The sequence below is a fragment of the Drosophila suzukii genome, chromosome X, assembly GCF_043229965.1.
Source record: "Drosophila suzukii chromosome X, CBGP_Dsuzu_IsoJpt1.0, whole genome shotgun sequence".
Lineage (NCBI taxonomy): Eukaryota > Metazoa > Arthropoda > Insecta > Diptera > Drosophilidae > Drosophila > Drosophila suzukii.
The window spans coordinates 27,263,125-27,287,010 of record NC_092084.1 but is presented as its reverse complement, the minus strand read 5'-3'; the positions used below and the strand labels follow the sequence as shown (position 1 = coordinate 27,287,010).

The following is a 23,886-nucleotide window of genomic DNA, read 5'->3' as shown; positions in this document are numbered from 1 at the left end:
GCATTATCGACGGTCTTTTCATTGCTGCTCTCTACAGGCAGAGAAGCGAAACGATTTGAGGTGCTAGGACCTATATCCTTCTTTTTGTCTTGATTCACGGCAGCCTTATTCTTTATGGTCTTTTTAGGGAAAATGTTAGGGTGAATTATCTCACCTTCCTCAGGTGACGTGTTGCTTGAGGAGCACGATGAACTCGGGGTAGGGCTGGGAGATTTTTCCCGTTTATCCATGATGATTTTCTTTACGCCTTTAATTGACTCTGGCGACCCGGGAGGTAGACTCCTTTTGACTCCGGTGATGCTATTGTCACCCATGGCGACAGCACCACCAACAAGCACAGCCGGCTAACAGTGTGAGTGAACTATTTATTTCCTTTACCTCTGCTGACAAAAAATCGACGACGAGGTGTCGCCGAAATGTAGGCAAAAGTATTAGGAGTCGCCGCTCTCTGGCGGAGTGATACAGCGATGAGGGGTCGCCGAATGTATGCTATGAATCCTGAAGTAGTCGCCCTCTGGCGGAATGAAATCAGCTGATTTCCAAAAAACCAACCAATTTGCGGAGACACGAACCGATATAAATTAGTGCAGACGCGAACCGCGCTGCTGTCAAATCGTTATCTTGATAAGGCAGGCGCCACTCGAGAGAGAGCGGCTCTCTTACAACAGTGAAATATGAGTTTTATTGCCGAAATTGGCCTGACACACGGAGCGCCCGAGAGAGCGCCTCTCTCTCAGCACGTCGAATATTCTCGAATTGTCTGGGGTGAAAAATCGCGATTTTGGCCTTCCCACCACCTTTTTCGTGCAGAAAAAACGCGGAATGACTATGCGACCACAATGCGCGAATATTTGTGCTATTTTTAGCAATGAATTATAGTTTTGTTGCCGAAAATTGGCCCGACACACGGAGCGCCTGAGAGAGCGCCTCTCTCAGCACGTCGAACTTTCTCGAACTGTCTGGGGTGGAAAATCGCGGTTTTGGCCTTTCTACCACTTTTTTTTTGTGCAGAAAACACACGGAATGACTATGCGACCACAATGCGCGAATATTTGTGCTATTTTTAGCAAGGAAAAATGCGTTTTACAGCCGAAATTGGCCCGACACACGGAGCGCCCGAGAGAGCGCCTCTCTCTCAGCACGTCGAATGTTCTCGAACTGTCTGGGGTGGAAAATCGCGGTTTTGGCCTTCCTACCACCTTTTTCGTGCAGAAAACACGCGTAATGATTATGCGAACACAATGCGCGAATATTTATGCTATTTTTAGCAAGGAAAAACGCGTTTTACTGCCGAAATTGACCTGTCACACGGAGCGCTCGAAAAACACGTCTGCTCTCCAGAGCATTTGACTGACAACTGACTAATTAGATGACGAGGCATTTGGCTATTTTTTTTTTTTTTTTTTTTTTTTTTTTTTTTTGATCGCTAAGGCATGGAAATCTTCGAAAGATACTAGGTCTGCCATCACCTTGTGTGGTCACAGTTTGTCTAGCATGTACGATTCATTGCTCTATCTGAACCTTCTTCACTTTGAGGGTTCCACAACGCATACGTACTAAAACCATCCTTATATGTTGTTGTTGTGCGATGTTTATGCCTTATTTGATGTTTTGCCAAGGCAGCCGGCATTTATATTTGAACCAAGGCATAAGCTACGTCCAGCCTCTTGAGTATCCACCATAATACATGAACTGTCTAAAACAGCCAAGACTTCCTCTTATTACCTGTATACTTATGATATGGCTATCATATTTATTAAGAAGGCCCTTCGCAATCAACCGTTTTACGGATTGACCACTCCAGATCTCCCGCCAGTTAATAGTGGCAGAATGAAACTCAATATCACCTGTCGCTACGAATTTGCGCCGCAATTCGCGTCTTATGTCCGGGGTATCGTATCTTTGGATTTTGCGCTGGTGCGCATCGTCCAAAGAGTGTCCGTCATTTGTCACCTGAATGTCGATCACATCAATGTGATTTGGTCGGAGTACCACCAGGTCGGGTTTATTGAGGCCGGATTCGCCCTGCAGACTTGGCTCAACAATGACCACGCAGCCTCTCTCCTCAAGTCCCCGCTTGATTCGATTTACTACGCAGTTGTGTCTAGCTACCCGCCTCCCATGCGAGCGATAGCATTTTTGCATGATGTGGTTTGATGTTTCGGGAGCATCACATCCTGCACGACACTGTCGATCCAATTCGTGCCTTCCCCTCGTAGTACGAGACTTCGTGGGTAGGGCATTTATCCGCAGTTTAATTCCGTCTCTATATTCCTTCCCTGTTAGCAAACGCGTGGGTTGACTAACCCATCCGTGTTGTGGACCATAATGGCCCGCTTCACGGAGACCGTGGCCATCAACAGACACGAACAATCTATTTGCCCAATACTCTTCTATTGCCGGACGTGTTAGCATTTCATTTTGTTCCGCTAGCAACCTAACTCGGGCCCTTTGCATTTCGTCCTCGATGAAAGAGCTGGCCACTTCGGATTGCTCGAAGTGAGGCCATTTTATATTGCTCAATCGTCTTAGACGAAGCATCGGAGCCATCCATCTTAGCGATGGAATCCCGAGTCCCCCACACTTTGGGGGGGCGTGAACGAATGCTATTGGCACATCCGGTGGTAAATCTAGCCATTTACGCACATAGAATCGTATCAATTTGTCGGATTTTCGTAACACACCTATCGTCACACTCCCAAGGGTTAGCTTGTGATAGAGTTGTGGGATAAGGACGGTTCGAAGGGCAAATATCTTCTGTTGAGGCTTAAGAGGGGCTTGTGACAACCTTTGTAGCTTTGGACCAATGTCCTCGGCTGGGTTGCACTTGACCCTCCCGTTTGCATTAAAAATGATGCCTAAATACTTCCACTCGTTAGTTCGCTTCAATGCCGGACACCCGTTCAAGCCGACTCGGAAGGTATGTGGATCTAACACAGTACACTTCTGTTTCGGCTGACCCTTAATACCGATAGTGAAACACTTGTCAGCATTAAGGGTGAGTCCAACAGTAGCCAGATAGCTAACTGTCTTGTCAAGCAGTTGTTGAAGCCCCATTCGAGTTTCCGCAAAAAGGACCAAATCGTCTGCAAACGCGGCCGCGTTTGTCATGGCAGTTCCAACCTTGGTACCAATTTCTTTGGGGTAGGCTCTAAGTAACCGGTCAATGACCAGATTAAATAGAATAGGAGACAAAGGGTCACCCTGCTTCACTCCTCTCGCAGGGACGAATTCCTCTGAACTCCAACCTTCTCCGCAGAGACTAGTACCACCAACCTCGTACGAACTTTGTACGTAGTCGACGAAGTCCTTTGGTGCGCCATAAGCTTTTAGGGTGTTATATATAGATGCATGTGACAAAGAGTCAAATGCCTTGCTTACATCCAGATTGGCTATGTAGCAAGATCTATAGCTTTTATGGCTACTCCTCAAGACTAAGTCGACTATCGTCGCATTATCGGCGCATCCGTCTGTAGGTAAGAAGCCCCGCTGACGCGGGTCCCAATCAACTGATGAGGTCAACCGGGTTGCCAATATTGCATTTAGCTGTCTTACCAATACTGATGGCACCGATATTGGACGAAAGTCTTGCGGTCGCATTGCCGTCCCCGTCTTCGGAATGAAGATGGTTCTGGCCAGTCGGATAAAGCGAGGTAATTTACCGCACCATAGAATTAGGTTCATTATGCGAAGCATAATGCCTGACGGCACCTCCTTAGCAGATTTTGGAGTTATTCCGTCAGGCCCCGGAGAGCTAGATAATGCGACTGCTGATGCCCTAAGTTCGCGCTTTGTAATAGCCGACCAAACCCTCTCAAGCGAGTGAACTGGAGTTGTCACTATATCGTCGCAAGAGCTTGGGCTGGGCTGAGTCATTATCTCCCTCCAATAGGGTTCCATAAATTCTCGGTTTGGCATTACCGACTCATCAGTTTCCTCAAGTATTGACTTAATGCACCTTCCTTTATGCTTATCCCAGTTTCGCTGGATGACAGCGTACTGCTGCCTTCTGCTTTCTCTTCTATTCCGAGGCCGCCGTGTCGGCCTCGTCAGCGTGCGTCTTGCACCCTGTGTCGGAAAAATTCCCTGAAGATAAGCGGATAAACACTGGAGAGTGGTTTCCTTCCCCTCGATCTGCGCCCTATCAATGATAGTTTGCAGTTCTTGGGCTCTCCATCTGGAAGGACAAACTACGGGGCTATACCCGCGTAGCGCCAACAAGATTCCACTGTTCGACTGTTCTAATGGTGTGATTGGAGATGTTTCAGACGTTGGTACTTGGGGGTTTTGCTCACTATTACTAGGGCGGCGCCGTATGGTTAGATTAGCAACTTCTGGGACGAGAGCAGATTGCCCCCTTATCTGCTCGATTTTCTCCTTATAATCGTCCCTCTGTCTCAGCTTTTTAATTGCTTCGACGCTACGGTTCGTGAAAAATACCGCTAGTTGCTTATTAATGTGTTTGATACCATTTGCCGTGAGCTCAACCTCCTTTCTCGCCATCATCATCTTCTCTTCCTCACACCATCTTGCCTTGATATCAACACGTCGACGAATATCATCAAGTTCGTCTGGGTGTTGAGATCTCATGTGAACACCGAGTCCTCTTTTGCTTGTAAAGGACCGGACACATATTGTGCATGGTACCCCTCCAACCGGAGTAGCCAATGCGCTTGGTTCATATTGGGCATCCCCTGGGAAGAGATCCACAGGGGGTCGGGTCGTCAACGAATTTTCCACTAGTATCCGAGGCCTGTTTTCATTTATATTTGTAGTTCCAATATGTTAATTTCCCATAGGGTAACCAGCCCTATGGGAAATATATTCGCCGCTCAAATTGGCTGTTAAACAGTAAAGCACGCTGTATAACATTACCGGGGAACACCACGAGGAGGTTTTGAGTCGACTTGAATCTAGATATGACTTATGAATTACAGAATAATATTCCCCTTCTGCACATCCGAGGATATGACTTATGAATTACAGAATAATATTCCCCTTCTGCATACCTAAATTCCAGTTCCTTAAGAGAGTCATAGTTACTCCCGCCGTTGACCCGCGCTTACTTGAATTTCTTCACTTTGACATTCAGAGCACTGGGCAGAAATCACATTGTGTCAACACCCGCTAGGGCCATCACAATGCTTTGTTTTAATTAGACAGTCGGATTCCCCAAGTCCGTGCCAGTTCTGAATTGATTGTTAATTGATAATCGTTATAATTAATAAGAACTAATTGGTTTAACCCAATTAGTATTCTTAAAAATTTTAGCAAGAAAGTTCCACAATTGGCTACGTAACTAAACTATCCGGGGAACAAGTGACCAACATAAATGCCAGACACTCTATTTACCCAGAACGAGCACATAAACCATGTTATTGTTTCCCAATCAAGCCCGACTATCTCAATCTTCAGAGCCAATCCTTATCCCGAAGTTACGGATCTAATTTGCCGACTTCCCTTACCTACATTATTCTATCGACTAGAGACTCTTCACCTTGGAGACCAGCTGCGGATATTGGTACGGCCTGTTGAGAAGTTTGCGTGTCCCCACCATAAATTTTCAAGGTCCGAGGAGAAAATATCGACACAACAGTATATGTCATGCTCTTCTAGCCCATCTACCATATCTCTCTGCGAAAGACTTCCATGGTAGTACGGCTATAAAACAGAAAAGAAAACTCTTCCGATATCTCTCGACGGCTTCTTTATGGTCGTTCCTGTTGCCAGGATGAGCACGAGGCCCATATTTAATAACAAACGGATACTCAACAGGTTACGGAATTGGAACCGTATTCCCTTTCGTTCAAAATTATTCAAGTATATTAATTAGCTTGATTTATATAATATAATATATTTGTATGGCATTTGTGTTTTACTTGAAAATTTTCGGCTTTCGCCTTGAACTTAGGACCGACTAACTCGTGATCAACCACTGTTCACACGAAACCCTTCTCCACTTCAGTCCTCCAAGGTCTCATTCGATTATTTGCTACTACCACCAAGATCTGTACCAATGGCAGCTCCATGCAGGCTTGCGCCAAACACTTCTACGCATACCATTGTACCTTCCTACTCACTAAAGTTTCAAAATTTATATCACAAGTAATATAAATCATCTACTTTAGCGGTAATGTATAGGTATACAACTTAAGCGCCATCCATTTTAAGGGCTAGTTGCTTCGGCAGGTGAGTTGTTACACACTCCTTAGCGGATTTCGACTTCCATGATCACCGTCCTGCTGTTTTAAGCAACCAACGCCTTTCATGGTATCTGCATGAGTTGTTAATTTGGGCACCGTAACATTACGTTTGGTTCATCCCACAGCGCCAGTTCTGCTTACCAAAAGTGGCCCACTGGGCACATTATATCATAACCTTGAACTTCATATCAAGAAAGTTAAGGTTCTTACCCATTTAAAGTTTGAGAATAGGTTAAGATCGTTTCGACCCTAAGGCCTCTAATCATTCGCTTTACCAGATAAGATTATTTTATATAACATTAAAATGCACCAGCTATCCTGAGGGAAACTTCGGAAGGAACCAGCTACTAGATGGTTCGATTGGTCTTTCGCCCCTATACTCAATTCTGACAATCGATTTGCACGTCAGAACTGTTTCGGTCTTCCATCAGGGTTTCCCCTGACTTCAACCTGATCAAGTATAGTTCACCATCTTTCGGGTCACAGCATATATGCTCAAGGTACGTTCCAGTTAGAGGCATAAATAATATAAATATCATTATACATAACTATATAGAACGCCCCGGGATTGTGTTAATTAGCTATAAATAGTTAAAAAACTAATCCCATTATTAGTCAAGTTAATTACGCTATTATGTTTATATCCCAATAACTTGCACATATGTTAGACTCCTTGGTCCGTGTTTCAAGACGGGTCCCGAAGGTATCCTGAATCTTTCGCATTGTTAATCATACAAGTGCATATAATAAACACAAAAATCAATGATAATTATGCCATTATATAATTCCGAAAAATTAACGCACTGTATTCATATAAATCTATCAGCACTTTATCAAATTAATAACATTTATTCTGTGTTAAAATGCAAGCAAATTAATTTGAATAAACTATAAGTTATATTTTATGATAAATTTTGTATGCTAATAGATTACAATGTCCTTATATGGAAAAAATTCACACTATTATCATAATATTGTTTAAATATTACAATTTTAATGATGAATTTTCCATAACGGATATTCAGGTTCATCGGGCTTAACCTCTAAGCAGTTTCACGTACTGTTTAACTCTCTATTCAGAGTTCTTTTCAACTTTCCCTCACGGTACTTGTTTACTATCGGTCTCATGGTTATATTTAGTTTTAGATGGAGTTTACCACCCACTTAGTGCTGCACTATCAAGCAACACGACTCTTTGGAAACATCATCTAGTAATCATTAACGTTATACGGGCCTGGCACCCTCTATGGGTAAATGGCCTCATTTAAGAAGGACTTAAATCGTTAATTTCTCATACTTGAATATTGACGCTCCATACACTGCATCTCACATTTGCCATATAGACAAAGTGACTTAGTGCTGAACTGATTTCTTTTCGCTCGCCGCTACTAAGAAAATCCTGGTTAGTTTCTTTTCCTCCCCTAATTAATATGCTTAAATTCAGGGGGTAGTCCCATATGAGTTGAGGTTGTGTATAACTTTTATTTGCAATTAATTCTTTATATATAATGATAAAACATTTTATTAAATTCGTTATATTTATATATATATATTTGTATGGCATTTGTTTGGTCTAACGAATCAACGAAGAATAATAATATAGTCAACGGCTTTCTATTTTCTAATCGTTAATAAGAGACAATTCTAGATAAATTTTTTATGCTAGACATTTCTCAGTATTATTTGATTGAAAAAGAAAATATTTCTCTTCGTTTTTCACATTCAAATTAATTTACTAATGTGAGATAATGTTTTTCATATATTTGTTAATATTATGAATAAAATAATTAAATTATTATTATCCAATAATATACCATATGCTTATAAAATTTCATTATAAAATTTGTATAAACAACTTAATTAGCATAGTCTTACAACCCTCAACCATATGTAGTCCAAGCAGCACTATAAAATTAATTAAAGTACATAACAGCATGGACTGCGATATGCGTTCAAAATGTCGATGTTCATGTGTCCTGCAGTTCACACGATGACGCACAGTTTGCTGCGTTCTTCATCGACCCATGAGCCGAGTGATCCACCGCTTAGAGTTTTATATATTGGTTTGTTAATTTTGTCATATATGTTTTTATTGAAAGAAATTAAAAATACACCATTTTACTGGCATATATCAATTCCTTCAATAAATTTATTTTTATACCTAAAACGAATGCTGCGAAATGTCTTAGTTTCATATAACCAATAATATATCAAGTATTTTTTTAATGGCATTTACGGTATTAAATACTTTTTAGCGATATATATTGAAATTTATATAAAACATTAACCTGTATTAATCAGGTACAACATTGTACATTTTAGGTTGTTGCATTATCCAATGTATGCGCATAACTGAGATGAACAATACATATCGCAACGCGTGTATATTATGGTCCATATACACACAGTGTTTTATTAATTGCATTTAATATACAATATAATAATAATATCAAATAATTTCGATTTGCTTGTTCGAATTTGTTATTTGTTTGCTTTTGCTTTCTTGCTTATTTATTTCTCTTATTTATTGCAATAATATATTTATATATTATATATTTCTTATTACAATTATTATATTTCGACTTGCTTTTTCGAAATTGTATTTGATCTATATATATAGATCATATTTTTGGCAATTTATATTTTATTTGTATTACTATAATAATGTTATTATAATAAAAACAAATTTTTTTATTAACGGTAAGGATATTAAACAATAATGATCCTTCCGCAGGTTCACCTACGGAAACCTTGTTACGACTTTTACTTCCTCTAAATAATCAAGTTCGGTCAACTTTTGCGAAACAACCGTAACACACAAGGCGTCACAGTGATCACGTCCGGAGACCTCACTAAATAATTCAATCGGTAGTAGCGACGGGCGGTGTGTACAAAGGGCAGGGACGTAATCAATGCGAGTTAATGACTCACACTTACTGGGAATTCCAAGTTCATGTGAACAGTTTCAGTTCACAATCCCAAGCATGAAAGTGGTTCAGCGGTTTACCCGGACCTCTCGGTCTAGGAAATACACGTTGATACTTTCATTGTAGCGCGCGTGCAGCCCAGGACATCTAAGGGCATCACAGACCTGTTATTGCTCAATCTCATTATTGCTAGACGCAATTTGTCCATTTAAGAAGCTAGTGTCCTTATAATGGGACAAACCAACAGGTACGGCTCCACTTATATAAACACATTCAAACACAATAAACATTTTACTGCCACCATGAATGAAGGCTATATAAGCTTCAACACCATAATCCTGAAGATATCTATTTAATATATTTGAGTCTCGTTCGTTATCGGAATTAACCAGACAAATCACTCCACGAACTAAGAACGGCCATGCACCACCACCCATAGATTCGAGAAAGAGCTATCAATCTGTCTTACACACTTATGTTCGGACCTGGTAAGTTTTCTGTGTTGAGTCAAATTAAGCCGCAGGCTCCACTCCTGGTGGTGCCCTTCCGTCAATTCCTTTAAGTTTCAGCTTTGCAACCATACTTCCCCCGGAGCCCAAAAGCTTTGGTTTCCCGGGAAGCGACTGAGAGAGCCATAAAAGTAGCTACACCTAATTGCTAGCTGGCATCGTTTATGGTTAGAACTAGGGCGGTATCTGATCGCCTTCGAACCTCTAACTTTCGTTCTTGATTAATGAAAACATCTTTGGCAAATGCTTTCGCTTAAGTTAGTCTTACGACGGTCCAAGAATTTCACCTCTCGCGTCGTAATACTAATGCCCCCAAACTGCTTCTATTAATCATTACCTCTTGATCTGAAAACCAATGAAAGCAGAACAGAGGTCTTATTTCATTATCCCATGCACAGAATATTCAGGCATTTGAAGCCTGCTTTAAGCACTCTAATTTGTTCAAAGTAATTGTACCGGCCCACAATAACACTCGTTTAAGAGCACTAATGCAGGTTTTTAAATAGGAGGAACATATGAAAAAATACAAGTATCTAAGCACATGTAAGAACTCCACCGGTAATACGCTTACATACATAAAGGTATAGTACTAACCACAATTGTAAGTTGTACTACCCGTATGAAGCACAAGTTCAACTACGAACGTTTTAACCGCAACAACTTTAATATACGCTATTGGAGCTGGAATTACCGCGGCTGCTGGCACCAGACTTGCCCTCCAATTGGTCCTTGTTAAAGGATTTAAAGTGTACTCATTCCAATTACAGGGCCTCGGATATGAGTCCTGTATTGTTATTTTTCGTCACTACCTCCCCGAGCTGGGAGTGGGTAATTTACGCGCCTGCTGCCTTCCTTAGATGTGGTAGCCGTTTCTCAGGCTCCCTCTCCGGAATCGAACCCTGATTCCCCGTTACCCGTTGCAACCATGGTAGTCCTAGATACTACCATCAAAAGTTGATAGGGCAGACATTTGAAAGATCTGTCGTCGGTACAAGACCATACGATCTGCATGTTATCTAGAGTTCAACCAATATAACGATCTTGCGATCGCTTGGTTTTAGCCTAATAAAAGCACATGTCCCATAAGGTTCATGTTTTAATTGCATGTATTAGCTCTAGAATTACCACAGTTATCCAAGTAACTGTTAACGATCTAAGGAACCATAACTGATATAATGAGCCTTTTGCGGTTTCACTTTTAATTCGTGTGTACTTAGACATGCATGGCTTAATCTTTGAGACAAGCATATAACTACTGGCAGGATCAACCAGAATAATGTTTTTATTCATATTTCATTCATATTTTTGAATAGAAATTAGCAATATAAATTTTATAGATTGTTTTCTATCGAATACGGCCATTTTTATATAGCATTCGTATACGTTTGTTTTCAATATATACTTGTTTCGCCACTAATAATAACAAGTTTTTTAATTATTGATGTTTAAAAAAAAGAAATATCTTATCTTCTTTAAAACACAATATTTTGTAATATGTAATAATATTTTCTTTATATATGCATATTTCATTCTAAAATATCATTTTTGTTCGACATACGTCATTATTGTATCCACACATGTACAATTTTTGTTTAACCAATATATAATATTGAGTTAAATCATTTGTATTTTGATGATAAATTTAAAATTTATCTGTATATATTCATATAGACTCTTTGGTAATATATAATATAAAACCGAGCGCATATATGATATGTACTTTAATAATAAAATATATTTATAATTCGCTTTTACGCCTTTTTTTGTGTAAACTAATATTAAATAGTTAAGATAGAGGCAGAAAGGTCAAATATACATTTACAATGTATATCTAGCAATCCTGCCTCTTTTGGTTTTAAATAGGTTTAATTAACGATAAAATTGGGAAACAATTTGTTATTCTATGTATAATAGAAACACTTGGCCTTTGTTTCGACTTTATTATCTTGGGCTTAAAATATTAACCGCGGAGCCAAGTCCCATATTCATAAATGAACACAGAAACAAATTTGACGGATAATATCTTATCTACCGACTATTGTCAATAGGAGATGGCCGGCCCATTGACCATCCTATAGTAGTTTTTGGACCCATTATCTTTAATTCGGGTATTTTCAATTGTCTTTGCCACCAAACCATTTGAAACTCTCTCTTATAATAAGAGAATACACATATAATTCCATTATATGGATATATCATCTTCATTTTATTTGCTACATCACCATATAATAGTTTTTGAACCCGTAATCTTCAATTCGGGTATTTTCAATTTCCTTTACCAACCAACCATATGGTATTCTTTCTTATAATAAGAGAATACATGTGTATATCCATTATATGGATATATGGTCTTAACTTTATTTGCTACACCACCCTATAGTAGTTTTTGAACCCAATGTCTTCAATTCGGGTATTTTCAATTCTCTTTGCCAACCACCCATATGGTATTCTCTCTTATAATAAGAGAATACAAGTATATTTTCATTATATGGATATAATGCCATTTATTTTTCAATATCCATATAATTCATTTAGTTTTGTATGTACAAAACAAGTTTTCTTTATAGTATTGACAAAATCATATGCATACGCATAACATAAGTTTTGACCAATACGAGGAGGGGCCCGCCAACGACCACCTCCCTATAGTAGTTTTTGGACCCATGATCTTCTAAAAGCATGTTTACAGTACTAGTGTCACCCTCACTAGGTTTATATATCGTGTTTCAGTGATATACAGGTAAATTTTACCATGTATTCTTAAGTATATGGCATTTATATGCCATATCTATATAATTCAATCATATTTTAATGTATATTTATTATATTATACATTATTATGCCTTATAGGTATTATACCTATAAGCCATATCCATACGATTCATTTACTAGTGCCGCCCCTCACTAGGTTTATATATCTTATTGCATTGATATACAATTTATTCTTATTTATATGGCATTTATATGCCATATCTATACAATTCCTTCATATTTCGATGTATACTTGCTAGATTATACATTGTTATGCCTTATAGGTATTATACCTATAAGCCATATCCATACGATTCACTTATATAAATATATGTATATTTTTCAATACATTATTTTTTTTCACTTTTGTATGGATTTTTATGCATATCCATACATTTATATGGATATGCTTGGCGGTCTTAATAGTATTGACAAACTTATATGCATAACATAGGTTTTGACCAATACGAGGAGGGGCCCGCCAACGACCACCTCCCTATAGTAGTTTTTGGACCCATGATCTTCTAAAAGCATGTTTACAGTACTAGTGTCACCCTCACTAGGTTTATATATCGTGTTTCAGTGATATACGGGTAAATTTTACCATTTATTCTTAAGTATATGGCATTTATATGCCATATCTATATAATTCAATCATGTTTTAATGTATATTTATTATATTATACATTATTATGCCTTATAGGTATTATACCTATAAGCCATATCCATACGATTCATTTACTAGTGCCGCCCCTCACTAGGTTTATATATCTTATTGCATTGATATACAATTTATTCTTATTTATATGGCATTTATATGCCATATCTATACAATTCCTTCATATTTCGATGTATACTTGCTAGATTTTACATTGTTATGCCTTATAGGTATTATACCTATAAGCCATATCCATACGATTCACTTATATAAATATATGTATATTTTTCAATACATTATTTTTTTTCACTTTTGTATGGATTTTTATGCATATCCATACATTTATATGGATATGCTTGGCGGTCTTAATAGTATTGACAAACTTATATGCATAACATAGGTTTTGACCAATACGAGGAGGGGCCCGCCAACGACCACCTCCCTATAGTAGTTTTTGGACCCATGATCTTCTAAAAGCATGTTTACAGTACTAGTGTCACCCTCACTAGGTTTATATATCGTGTTTCAGTGATATACGGGTAAATTTTACCATTTATTCTTAAGTATATGGCATTTATATGCCATATCTATATAATTCAATCATGTTTTAATGTATATTTATTATATTATACATTATTATGCCTTATAGGTATTATACCTATAAGCCATATCCATACGATTCATTTACTAGTGCCGCCCCTCACTAGGTTTATATATCTTATTGCATTGATATACAATTTATTCTTATTTATATGGCATTTATATGCCATATCTATACAATTCCTTCATATTTCGATGTATACTTGCTAGATTATACATTGTTATGCCTTATAGGTATTATACCTATAAGCCATATCCATACGATTCACTTATATAAATATATGTATATTTTTCAATACATTATTTTTTTTCACTTTTGTATGGATTTTTATGCATATCCATACATTTATATGGATATGCTTGGCGGTCTTAATAGTATTGACAAACTTATATGCATAACATAGGTTTTGACCAATACGAGGAGGGGCCCGCCAACGACCACCTCCCTATAGTAGTTTTTGGACCCATTATCTTCCAAAAGCATGTTTACAGTACTAGCGTCACCCTCACTAGGTTTATATATCGTGTTTAAGTGATATACGGGTAAATTTTACCATTTATTCTTAAGTATATGGCATTTATATGCCATATCTATATAATTCAATCATGTTTTAATGTATATTTATTATATTATACATTATTATGCCTTATAGGTATTATACCTATAAGCCATATCCATACGATTCATTTACTAGTGCCGCCCCTCACTAGGTTTATATATCTTAATTGCATTGATATACAATTTATTCTTATGTATATGGCATTTATATGCCATATCTATACAATTCCTGCATATTTCGATGTATATTTGCTAGATTATACATTGTTATGCCTTATTGGTATTATACCTATAAGCCATATCCATACGATTCACTTATATAAATATATGTATATTTTTCAATACATTATTTTTTTTTCACTTTTGTATGGATTTGTATGCATATCCATACATTTATATGGATATGCTTGGCGTTCTTTATAGTATTGACAACCTCATATGTATAACATAGGTTTTGACCAATACGAGGAGGGGCCCGCCAACGACCACCTCCCTATAGTAGTTTTTTACCCCGAGCTCTGCCAAAATCATGTTTACAGTACTAGTGCCACCCTTCACTAGGTTTTTATATCTTATTTCAGTGATATAAGTGTTAATCATTCTATTTATTCTTATGCATATGGCATTTAAAAGCCATATCTATACAATTCATTCATATTTCAATGTATATTTATAATATTAAACCATATTATGACATATAGGTAATATACCTGTAAGCCATATCTATACGATTCATTCACTAGTGCCGCCCCTCACTAGGTTTATATATCTCATTTCAGTGATATATGGGTAAACTCTATTATTTTTCATATGACACTTATATGCTGCCATATATATAAAAATGCATTTATATTTCAACGTATATATATTTACTATATTATACATTAATATGCCTTAAAGGTATTATATCTACTATAAGCCATATCCATACGATTCATTTATATAAATACATATATGTATAATTTTCTATACATAAATTTTTTTTTATTAATATATGGGTTTCCTAAGCATATCCATATAATCCATTTAGTCTTATATGGATTAGATTGGTCTTCTTTATTGTATTGCCAAACTCATATTGATAACATAAGTTTTGAACAATAAGAGCAGCCGCCAACCAACCAACCGCCGCTACCATTACTTACTTTTATATATGTCCTCTTTATTTTAATGGTCTCTTTATTTGAATTTCAATACCATAGGAATATTTATACATCGAATATGTTTGCCACTAATTTTTCGCGTCACTTATAATATGACGATACAGACTTGCTACCATAACATAAGTTTTGAACAATAAGAGGAGCAGCCGCCAACCAACCAACCAACCAACCAACCAACCACTGCTACCATTGGAGGAACATATACTTACTTATTATATGGCCTCTCTCTGTACTTTAATGGTCTCTTTACTTGAATTTGAATACCATAGGAATATTTATATACATCGAATATGTTTGCCATTAATTTTTCGCGTCACTTATAATATGACGATACAGACTTGCTACCATAACATAAGTTTTGAACAATAAGAGGAGCAGACACCAACCAACCAACCGCTGCTACCATTGGAGGAACATATACTTACTTTTATATATGTCCTCTTTATTTGAATGGTCTCTTCATTTGAATATTAATACCATAGGAATATTTATACATCGAATATTGTTTGCCACTAATTTTTCGCGTCACTAATAATATGACGATACAGACTTGCTACCATAACATAAGTTTTGAACAATAAGAGGAGCAGACACCAACCAACCAACCGCTGCTACCATTGGAGGAACATACACTTACTTTTATATATGTCCTCTTTACTTGCATTATCAAAATACCATAGGAATATTTATACATGGAATATGTTTGCCACTTTATCATCGCGTCACTAATAAAGATGACGATACATTTTGTTTGTTCAATATTTATTTATAATAATATATTGTTTCTTTTATAGGTCTCTTATATTAGTAGACCTTTTGCGCGTGTTCTGCGCTGTTGCAAGCAAGCATAAATTATTATGCCGCTTGCAACATTTTTATTATCGAATCATCAAGCAAAGGATAAGCTTCAGTGGATCGCAGTATGGCAGCTGCTCAACCACTTACAACACCTTGCCTGTTACAAAAGTCGTTTACAATTGATTCTAGGCTTTGTCATTGTATTAAATAATGCTTTTATATGTAACTAGCGCGGCATCAGGTGATCAAAGATCCTCCCAATTTACTATGTTACAAATTACATTGGCATCACATCCATTGTCGTTTATAAAGTAAATTATAAACTTTAAATGGTTTAGAAGCCATACAATGCAAATTGCCCCTTATTTATCATTGCAGTCCAGCACGGATACGACCTTAGAGGCGTTCAGGCATAATCCAACGGACGTAGCGTCATACCACTGTTCGCTCGAACAAGTATTGTGCCATTGGTCCGTACCTGCGGTTCCTCTCGTACTACGCAGGAATGCTGTCGCAACAACGTTTTGTCATTAGTAGGGTAAAACTAACCTGTCTCACGACGGTCTAAACCCAGCTCACGTTCCCTTGCATGGGTGAACAATCCAACGCTTGGTGAATTTTGCTTCACAATGATAGGAAGAGCCGACATCGAAGGATCAAAAAGCGACGTCGCTATGAACGCTTGGCCGCCACAAGCCAGTTATCCCTATGGTAACTTTTCTGACACCTCTTGTTAAAAACTCTTTAAACCAAAAGGATCGATAGGCCGAGCTTTTGCTGTCCCTGTGTGTACTGAACACCGAGATCAAGTCAGCATTTGCCCTTTTGCTCTATGTGTGGTTTCTGTCCGCACTGAGCTGGCCTTGGGACACCTCCGTTATTATTTGAGAGATGTACCGCCCCAGTCAAACTCCCTACCTGGCAATGTCCTTGAATTGGATCATACCTGAGTAATTGGAGTTATACCAAATTTTCAAATCAAAAATACATAAATGCACCGTTTTATTAAAGAATTTGTTTGCGATTATATAACAAACTCGTGATACTTTGATCAAGAAGCTTGCATCAAAACCCAATACCATAAGATATAATAAATATATCCGTATAATGGCTAGGAAATGATACACGTTCCATTTAATCAAGTAAGTAAGGAAACAATAAGAGTAGTGGTATTTCATTGGCGATACCAAACCGAAGTCTAATATCTCCCACTTATTCTACACCTCTTATGTCTCCTTACACTGCCAGATTAGAGTCAAGCTCAAAAGGGTCTTCTTTCCCCGCTAATTATTCCAAGCCCGTTCCCTTGGCTGTGGTTTCGCTAGATAGTAGATAGGGACAGTAGGAATCTCGTTAATCCATTCATGCGCGTCACTAATTAGATGACGAGGCATTTGGCTATTTTTTTTTTTTTTTTTTTTTTTTTTTTTTTTTGATCGCTAAGGCATGGAAATCTTCGAAAGATACTAGGTCTGCCATCACCTTGTGTGGTCACAGTTTGTCTAGCATGCACGATTCATTGCTCTATCTGAACCTTCTTCACTTTGAGGGTTCCACAACGCATACGTACTAAAACCATCCTTATATGTTGTTGTTGTGCGATGTTTATGCCTTATTTGATGTTTTGCCAAGGCAGCCGGCATTTATATTTGAACCAAGGCATAAGCTACGTCCAGCCTCTTGAGTATCCACCATAATACATGAACTGTCTAAAACAGCCAAGACTTCCTCTTATTACCTGTATACTTATGATATGGCTATCATATTTATTAAGAAGGCCCTTCGCAATCAACCGTTTTACGGATTGACCACTCCAGATCCCCCGCCAGTTAATAGTGGCAGAATGAAACTCAATATCACCTGTCGCTACGAATTTGCGCCGCAATTCGCGTCTTATGTCCGGGGTATCGTATCTTTGGATTTTGCGCTGGTGCGCATCGTCCAAAGAGTGTCCGTCATTTGTCACCTGAATGTCGATCACATCAATGTGATTTGGTCGGAGTACCACCAGGTCGGGTTTATTGAGGCCGGATTCGCCCTGCAGACTTGGCTCAACAATGACCACGCAGCCTCTCTCCTCAAGTCCCCGCTTGATTCGATTTACTACGCAGTTGTGTCTAGCTACCCGCCTCCCATGCGAGCGATAGCATTTTTGCATGATGTGGTTTGATGTTTCGGGAGCATCACATCCTGCACGACACTGTCGATCCAATTCGTGCCTTCCCCTCGTAGTACGAGACTTCGTGGGTAGGGCATTTATCCGCAGTTTAATTCCGTCTCTATATTCCTTCCCTGTTAGCAAACGCGTGGGTTGACTAACCCATCCGTGTTGTGGACCATAATGGCCCGCTTCACGGAGACCGTGGCCATCAACAGACACGAAAAATCTATTTGCCCAATACTCTTCTATTGCCGGACGTGTTAGCATTTCATTTTGTTCCGCTAGCAACCTAACTCGGGCCCTTTGCATTTCGTCTTCGATGAAAGAGCTGGCCACTTCGGATTGCTCGAAGTGAGGCCATTTTATATTGCTCAATCGTCTTAGACGAAGCATCGGAGCCATCCATCTTAGTGATGGAATCCCGAGTCCCCCACACTTTGGGGGGGCGTGAACGAATGCTATTGGCACATCCGGTGGTAAATCTAGCCATTTACGCACATAGAATCGTATCAATTTGTCGGATTTTCGTAACACACCTATCGTCACACTCCCAAGGGTTAGCTTGTGATAGAGTTGTGGGATAAGGACGGTTCGAAGGGCAAATATCTTCTGTTGAGGCTTAAGAGGGGCTTGTGACAACCTTTGTAGCTTTGGACCAATGTCCTCAGCTGGGTTGCACTTGACCCTCCCGTTTGCATTAAAAATGATGCCTAAATACTTCCACTCGTTAGTTCGCTTCAATGCCGGACACCCGTTCAAGCCGACTCGGAAGGTATGTGGATCTAACACAGTACACTTCTGTTTCGGCTGACCCTTAATACCGATAGTGAAACACTTGTCAGCATTAAGGGTGAGTCCAACAGTAGCCAGATAGCTAACTGTCTTGTCAAGCAGTTGTTGAAGCCCCATTCGAGTTTCCGCAAAAAGGACCAAATCGTCTGCAAACGCGGCCGCGTTTGTCATGGCAGTTCCAACCTTGGTACCAATTTCTTTGGGGTAGGCTCTAAGTAACCGGTCAATGACCAGATTAAATAGAATAGGAGACAAAGGGTCACCCTGCTTCACTCCTCTCGCAGGGACGAATTCCTCTGAACTCCAACCTTCTCCGCAGAGACTAGTACCACCAACCTCGTACGAACTTTGTACGTAGTCGACGAAGTCCTTTGGTGCGCCATAAGCTTTTAGGGTGTTATATATAGATGCATGTGACAAAGAGTCAAATGCCTTGCTTACATCCAGATTGGCTATGTAGCAAGATCTATAGCTTTTATGGCTACTCCTCAAGACTAAGTCGACTATCGTCGCATTATCGGCGCATCCGTCTGTAGGTAAGAAGCCCCGCTGACGCGGGTCCCAATCAACTGATGAGGTCAACCGGGTTGCCAATATTGCATTTAGCTGTCTTACCAATACTGATGGCACCGATATTGGACGAAAGTCTTGCGGTCGCATTGCCGTCCCCGTCTTCGGAATGAAGATGGTTCTGGCCAGTCGGATAAAGCGAGGTAATTTACCGCACCATAGAATTAGGTTCATTATGCGAAGCATAATGCCTGACGGCACCTCCTTAGCAGATTTTGGAGTTATTCCGTCAGGCCCCGGAGAGCTAGATAATGCGACTGCTGATGCCCTAAGTTCGCGCTTTGTAATAGCGGACCAAACCCTCTCAAGCGAGTGAACTGGAGTTGTCACTATATCGTCGCAAGAGCTTGGGCTGGGCTGAGTCATTATCTCCCTCCAATAGGGTTCCATAAATTCTCGGTTTGGCATTACCGACTCATCAGTTTCCTCAAGTATTGACTTAATGCACCTTCCTTTATGCTTATCCCAGTTTCGCTGGATGACAGCGTACTGCTGCCTTCTGCTTTCTCTTCTATTCCGAGGCCGCCGTGCCGGCCTCGTCAGCGTGCGTCTTGCACCCTGTGTCGGAAAAATTCCCAGAAGATAAGCGGATAAACACTGGAGAGTGGTTTCCTTCCCCTCGATCTGCGCCCTATCAATGATAGTTTGCAGTTCTTGGGCTCTCCATCTGGAAGGACAAACTACGGGGCTATACCCGCGTAGCGCCAACAAGATTCCACTGTTCGACTGTTCTAATGGTGTGATTGGAGATGTTTCAGACGTTGGTACTTGGGGGTTTTGCTCACTATTACTAGGGCGGCGCCGTATGGTTAGATTAGCAACTTCTGGGACGAGAGCAGATTGCCCCCTTATCTGCTCGATTTTCTCCTTATAATCGTCCCTCTGTCTCAGCTTTTTAATTGCTTCGACGCTACGGTTCGTGAAAAATACCGCTAGTTGCTTATTAATGTGTTTGATACCATTTGCCGTGAGCTCAACCTCCTTTCTCGCCATCATCATCTTCTCTTCCTCACACCATCTTGCCTTGATATCAACACGTCGACGAATATCATCAAGTTCGTCTGGGTGTTGAGATCTCATGTGAACACCGAGTCCTCTTTTGCTTGTAAAGGACCGGCCACATATTGTGCATGGTACCCCTCCAACCGGAGTAGCCGATGCGCTTGGTTCATATTGGGCATCCCCTGGGAAGAGATCCACAGGGGGTCGGGTCGTCAACGAATTTTCCACTAGTATCCGAGGCCTGTTTTCATTTATATTTGTAGTTCCAATATGTTAATTTCCCATAGGGTAACCAGCCCTATGGGAAATATATTCGCCGCTCAAATTGGCTGTTAAACAGTAAAGCACGCTGTATAACATTACCGGGGAACACCACGAGGAGGTTTTGAGTCGACTTGAATCTAGATATGACTTATGAATTACAGAATAATATTCCCCTTCTGCACATCCGAGGATATGACTTATGAATTACAGAATAATATTCCCCTTCTGCATATCTAAATTCCAGTTCCCCCCCTTAAGAGAGTCATAGTTACTCCCGCCGTTGACCCGCGCTTACTTGAATTTCTTCACTTTGACATTCAGAGCACTGGGCAGAAATCACATTGTGTCAACACCCGCTAGGGCCATCACAATGCTTTGTTTTAATTAGACAGTCGGATTCCCCAAGTCCGTGCCAGTTCTGAATTGATTGTTAATTGATAATCGTTATAATTAATAAGAACTAATTGGTTTAACCCAATTAGTATTCTTAAAAATTTTAGCAAGAAAGTTCCACAATTGGCTACGTAACTAAACTATCCGGGGAACAAGTGACCAACATAAATGCCAGACACTCTATTTACCCAGAACGAGCACATAAACCATGTTATTGTTTCCCAATCAAGCCCGACTATCTCAATCTTCAGAGCCAATGCTTATCCCGAAGTTACGGATCTAATTTGCCGACTTCCCTTACCTACAATATTCTATCGACTAGAGACTCTTCACCTTGGAGACCAGCTGCGGATATTGGTACGGCCTGTTGAGAAGTTTGCGTGTCCCCACCATAAATTTTCAAGGTCCGAGGAGAAAATATCGACACAACAGTATATGTCATGCTCTTCTAGCCCATCTACCATATCTCTCTGCGAAAGACTTCCATGGTAGTACGGCTATAAAACAGAAAAGAAAACTCTTCCGATATCTCTCGACGGCTTCTTTATGGTCGTTCCTGTTGCCAGGATGAGCACGAGGCCCATATTTAATAACAAACGGATACTCAACAGGTTACGGAATTGGAACCGTATTCCCTTTCGTTCAAAATTATTCAAGTATATTAATTAGCTTGATTTATATAATATAATATATTTGTATGGCATTTGTGTTTTACTTGAAAATTTTCGGCTTTCGCCTTGAACTTAGGACCGACTAACTCGTGATCAACCACTGTTCACACGAAACCCTTCTCCACTTCAGTCCTCCAAGGTCTCATTCGATTATTTGCTACTACCACCAAGATCTGTACCAATGGCAGCTCCATGCAGGCTTGCGCCAAACACTTCTACGCATACCATTGTACCTTCCTACTCACTAAAGTTTCAAAATTTATATCACAAGTAATATAAATCATCTACTTTAGCGGTAATGTATAGGTATACAACTTAAGCGCCATCCATTTTAAGGGCTAGTTGCTTCGGCAGGTGAGTTGTTACACACTCCTTAGCGGATTTCGACTTCCATGATCACCGTCCTGCTGTTTTAAGCAACCAACGCCTTTCATGGTATCTGCATGAGTTGTTAATTTGGGCACCGTAACATTACGTTTGGTTCATCCCACAGCGCCAGTTCTGCTTACCAAAAGTGGCCCACTGGGCACATTATATCATAACCTTGAACTTCATATCAAGAAAGTTAAGGTTCTTACCCATTTAAAGTTTGAGAATAGGTTAAGATCGTTTCGACCCTAAGGCCTCTAATCATTCGCTTTACCAGATAAGATTATTTTATATAACATTAAAATGCACCAGCTATCCTGAGGGAAACTTCGGAAGGAACCAGCTACTAGATGGTTCGATTGGTCTTTCGCCCCTATACTCAATTCTGACAATCGATTTGCACGTCAGAACTGTTTCGGTCTTCCATCAGGGTTTCCGCTGACTTCAACCTGATCAAGTATAGTTCACCATCTTTCGGGTCACAGCATATATGCTCAAGGTACGTTCCAGTTAGAGGCATAAATAATATAAATATCATTATACATAACTATATAGAACGCCCCGGGATTGTGTTAATTAGCTATAAATAGTTAAAAAACTAATCCCATTATTAGTCAAGTTAATTACGCTATTAGGTTTATATCCCAATAACTTGCACATATGTTAGACTCCTTGGTCCGTGTTTCAAGACGGGTCCCGAAGGTATCCTGAATCTTTCGCATTGTTAATCATACAAGTGCATATAATAAACACAAAAATCAATGATAATTATGCCATTATATAATTCCGAAAAATTAACGCACTGTATTCATATAAATCTATCAGCACTTTATCAAATTAATAACATTTATTCTGTGTTAAAATGCAAGCAAATTAATTTGAATAAACTATAAGTTATATTTTATGATAAATTTTGTATGCTAATAGATTACAATGTCCTTATATGGAAAAAATGCACACTATTATCATAATATTGTTTAAATATTACAATTTTAATGATGAATTTTCCATAACGGATATTCAGGTTCATCGGGCTTAACCTCTAAGCAGTTTCACGTACTGTTTAACTCTCTATTCAGAGTTCTTTTCAACTTTCCCTCACGGTACTTGTTTACTATCGGTCTCATGGTTATATTTAGTTTTAGATGGAGTTTACCACCCACTTAGTGCTGCACTATCAAGCAACACGACTCTTTGGAAACATCATCTAGTAATCATTAACGTTATACGGGCCTGGCACCCTCTATGGGTAAATGGCCTCATTTAAGAAGGACTTAAATCGTTAATTTCTCATACTAGAATATTGACGCTCCATACACTGCATCTCACATTTGCCATATAGACAAAGTGACTTAGTGCTGAACTGATTTCTTTTCGCTCGCCGCTACTAAGAAAATCCTGGTTAGTTTCTTTTCCTCCCCTAATTAATATGCTTAAATTCAGGGGGTAGTCCCATATGAGTTGAGGTTGTGTATAACTTTTATTTGCAATTAATT

At 39.2% G+C, this 23,886-nt stretch overlaps 1 long non-coding RNA gene, 2 other non-coding genes and 1 pseudogene across 3 annotated transcripts; all 4 read right to left on the bottom strand.

Annotated features, from left to right (window-relative positions):
- Positions 1 to 8,077: 8,077 nt before the first annotated feature.
- LOC139353510 (5.8S ribosomal RNA) lies at positions 8,078 to 8,256 on the bottom strand. The gene has a single exon (XR_011604828.1). It is a non-coding gene; the product is annotated as a 5.8S ribosomal RNA (ribosomal RNA).
- Positions 8,257 to 8,920: 664 nt separating this feature from the next.
- Positions 8,921 to 10,914, bottom strand: LOC139353515 (small subunit ribosomal RNA). The gene has a single exon (XR_011604837.1). It is a non-coding gene; the product is annotated as a small subunit ribosomal RNA (ribosomal RNA).
- A 1,188-nt stretch (positions 10,915 to 12,102) lies between these two features.
- On the bottom strand, positions 12,103 to 14,903 carry LOC139353493 (uncharacterized). The gene is made up of 2 exons (XR_011604797.1): positions 14,497 to 14,903; positions 12,103 to 13,891 (listed from the first exon to the last, which is right to left on the bottom strand). It is a non-coding gene; the product is annotated as an uncharacterized lncRNA (long non-coding RNA).
- Positions 14,904 to 16,251: 1,348 nt separating this feature from the next.
- LOC118878684 (large subunit ribosomal RNA) lies at positions 16,252 to 23,860 on the bottom strand (annotated as a pseudogene).
- Positions 23,861 to 23,886: the final 26 nt, after the last annotated feature.